Raw genomic sequence first — 4321 nt, forward strand, 5'->3', positions numbered from 1 at the left:
TTCTCCCCCTCCCCAGAGCCCAGGGATCCAGAGGGAGAAACAGCCTAATGCTTGGTCCCAGGCTTGCATGGAGTTTCCTGCACGCCGCCCTTTCCTTCCCTCAGGGCATTCTGGGAACTGCAGCTGCCAGGAACTCTCTAGCTCAGGGGTTCTCAAACTGGGGGTCAGGACCCCTCAGGGGGTTGTGAGGTTATTACATGGTGGGGTCGGGAGCTGTCAGGCTCCACCCCAAACCCTGCGTGCCTCCAGCATTTATAATGGAGGGGGGGAGGTCGCACTCAGAGGCTTGCTATGTGAAAGGGGTCCTCAGTACAAAAGTCTGAGAACCCCTGCTCTAGCTCTCTCCCCCTCCCACCCACCCAGCAGCATCTTTTGTGTGTGAGCTGGGCTCTGCCGGGTCCAGCAGCCCCTAGTGGTGGCTAGCAGCACTGCAGCTCATTTCTGTGGGGGAAAGGAAATTTTGTGTGCACGCTAATTTCTGCAAAGTTCTGCATTGCGCAGTGGTGCAGAATTCCCTCAGGAGTAATGTCATGATGCGTATGTAAGCTGTGCTTTACTGAGTGCACCACTGTTCTCTTATTCAATATCCTAAAAGCTTTTACAAAATGATCTACTGAAAATTACATTTTCTCAAGGGACATAGGGTTTAAAAAAAAGTCATAATTTATATACAATGTAAAGTGGTAAATCTCCTTTGATACTTATTAAAGATGAGCACTTACAATGGCAACCAGTGTATTTTAAAACTCTGCATACATAGCCAGATCCAATTACCTACTACTAAACTAACATTCCTCATCGTCTGCTCAGGGTGCAAAGCTCGTAACAGTCTATCCAATAACATGCAGACAGTTTTACCATGGAAGGACTTAGAAAATTCCTTACTAATAATTTTAGTGTTCATGGAAGTGAAACCTTTATTTCACTGGATGGTGCTGAACATGGTGTGGAATGGCCCTGTGCAAAATGTCAGTGCTCATCTCAGCAAATAAGAGCTCAGCTAATGCTATAGTTTGTCAATAGTTGTAGTTCTCCCACTCACATGAACAGTGTCCTGTGGAAAAAAAGTTTTGCAGGATCAAATCAAGACTCACCTAGCCACCGTGGCACCTGCAATTACCCACAAAGTTTTGCACATCAACAGCTGACCTTACTCATCATGGGATTGGCTGATGCAAGCCAAGATGAAAAGTTAGTAAAAAGCCTCAAGATTTTGACTTGAAAAACCTGTACTAACAGTTCTTAGTGATGTAATCATTTTGACATAATGTTTTCTCCTGGCACAGCGAGATTTTGAGGGGAAGAAGGGAGAAAAGATGTGAGCATTAAAATACTTAATCATACATAATTAAATATTAAATCAGAAAACAAAAAAGCCTATCAAGCATCTGTGAATTTATGGGTGGAGCAATGTACACAGTGACCCAGTACTACATGCTTGTGAGATAACAGAACATGGTCTTGTCTATCTTACGGAAACAATTGATACGTCAGGAAATGCCCTGAGGTAGCAGGATTAAGCAGAATATTTAAAAGTAGTAACAGTAAAAGCTACGAGAAAATAAACAAAAATTCAAGGGCATCTTTGTCACAGACAATGTTGCAAACATATCAAAGATGAGAAGAAATCTAGAAGATAATGAAGGGAACATGAAACTTGTAACGTAATTGGTACAGTGTTCATTTGATGCATCTTTTAGCCAAAGACTTAAATAGAACTCCAGACGCTACTGAACAGGAGCAGAAATAGGATTTTTGTGAAGGAGTTCTCCAGCTGAAGGACGAGTGACATAGGATGACCAGACTGCAAATGTGAAAAATCGGGACAGGAGGTGGGGGAGTAATAGGAGCCTATATAAGAAAAAGACCCAAAAATCAGGACTGTCCCTATAAAATCAGGACATCTGGTCACCCTAGAGTGACAACATAACCCCTGGGGTAAGTTTGTTGTCTGTTTGCTTGCTTGCTTTCAGTTTATATTGTTGTCATGTGGGGTGTTGTGTGCCGAATTTAGGGGGCTGCTAGGCAAGGGTGAGCGCTTCCTAATGAGTCTCTTGCTATTCTTTGACCCTCTACACTGCAGTGTAAGCCCAGGGTTAGTGGGACTCAAATCAGCCTGATCCTGGGTTGGAGAACCCAGGGCGTGAGCATCTACACTGCTTGTTAACCCGATGGTAAGATTTTTCTAACCAATGCTCGACCCTGGAGGTCCAATGTCCATACTACAGCACAAAGACGCGAGTCAAACCAGCCGTATGCCAAACTCCCTAGAACTCTCCCAAAAATGTGGCCGCTCTAGCCCTTTGACCCTGGTGCACTGTGGGAAAACTTGACTTTTCACTCTGCACATCACATGAAGTTTGAACAGCCTGACAACACATCCTGCCAAGCTGTCATTTTGTTCTGTGCGCTCCCAGCTACTGGAGCCAGCAACACATAAGAGCCACATTTTCAAGAACTTCCATTACTTTTGCTTTCACTCCTGTGTCAAGAAACAGGCGGAGATTCCATGAGATGCTGGTGGACATTTTGGCAGTGTTTTCTGTCCCATCAAAAGCACCTGATAGATGCTTTATGATGGAGCAGGAGTACCACCCACACATGGCAGACTCAAACTGGCTGATGCTGCTTGTTACATTCAGTATAGCCGCTGGCGACCCCTATACAGACCGGTATTTCTGGCACAGGGCCACAAGCACAGACTAGTAGGATCACATTGTCATGCAGACCTGGGATGACCAGCAGTGGCTCCATAACTTTCACATAAAGCAAGCTACATTTCTGGAGCTTTGTGGGCAGTTTGCCCCAACCCTCCAGCATAAATATACACACCTGGGGCCATCCATGCTGGTCCAGAAGCAAGTTACTATAACCATTTGGAGCTGGATACCCCAGACTGCTACTGGTCCATTGCAAGCCAGTCTGGTGCTGGAAAGTTAACTGTGGATAAAGTGGTGGCAGAAATTTCTAAGTCCATCAGGTGTGTGATTTTTCCCCAAGATATCAGGCATAAAAGATATTCCTGAGGTAATTGCTGGCTTTGAGAGAAAGGAGTTTCCAAACTGCCCTGGAGTCATTGATGGGACTCATGTGCCCATAGTTTGCCTTCCTCAAGGAGCACGAGTACATAAACCACAAAGGGTGCTACTCCATGGTTACACAAGCCCTCGTGGACCACAAAAGATGATTTATGAATGTCAACATGGATCGCACTGTGAAAGTTCATGAGTTTTTCACTGATCAGGAGTCTTCATTCATGGACAGGCTGGGGCACTATTCCCACCAAATAACATTTTCGCAAATAGAATTTCTGTTGCCACCGTTATTCTGTGGGACCCTGTATACCTGCTTTTGCTTTGGCTTATGAAACTGCACACTGATTTCAGAGGTCCTGGCAAAAGAATTACACTTTCAGCAGGCGTAGAATGATTGCTGAATGTGCTTCTGGCAGATTGAAATCCCATTGGAGTTGTCTACTGGCCCATTTGGATTCCAGTGTCATCAGTGCAGTCCACGTTCCTGTGGTTTGCTGCACTCTGCACAATCTTTGTGAAGCCAGAGGTGAGGCATTTCCCCCTGAATATACCTATGACAGTGAGGGGCTGGTAAATCGATACTCTCAGCCAGAAAATGCACCTACCACAGCTGGAGCTGGATGCATCTAGGAAACAGAAGTCAGGGATGCTTTGTGCTTCCACATTATGGATTTGTATGGCCCCATGAAAGAGGGGAAATAGAATCTTTATGAATGTGTTTGCGGTGGTGGGGGCTTACTGATTATGGGTGGTTTCAGTGCCATGCAATGTACTTATGAGTGACATGACTACTTATGATATGGGAGGTTGAGGTTACTCACAGTATGGATTGATGTAAGGAAGTAATTGAAGTATGAATTGCGATAGAGCAGGGGTCAGCAACCTTTCAGAAGTGGTGTGCCGAGTCTTCATTTATTCACTCTAATTTAAGGTTTTGCGTGCCAGTAATACATTTTAACGTTTTTAGAAGATCTCTTTCTATAAGTCTATAATATATAACTAAACTATTGTATGTAAAGTAAGGTTTTTAAATGCTTAAGAAGTTTCATTTAAAATGAAATTAAAATGCAGAGCCCCCCGGTCTGTTGGCCAGGATCCGGGCAGTGTGAGTGCCACTGAAAAGCAGCTCACGTGCCGCCTTTGGTACATGTGGCATAGGTTGCCTACCCCTGCTCTAGAGAGATAGTCATTACATATTAATTCCTAATTGTCCCTGATGACATGTTTACCTTCGTTATTTTGAATGCACATCATATGATGTGAAGTACTGATAGCAATAAACTTAC

The sequence above is a fragment of the Mauremys reevesii genome, linkage group 3, assembly GCF_016161935.1.
Source record: "Mauremys reevesii isolate NIE-2019 linkage group 3, ASM1616193v1, whole genome shotgun sequence".
NCBI classification, from domain to species: Eukaryota; Metazoa; Chordata; order Testudines; family Geoemydidae; genus Mauremys; species Mauremys reevesii.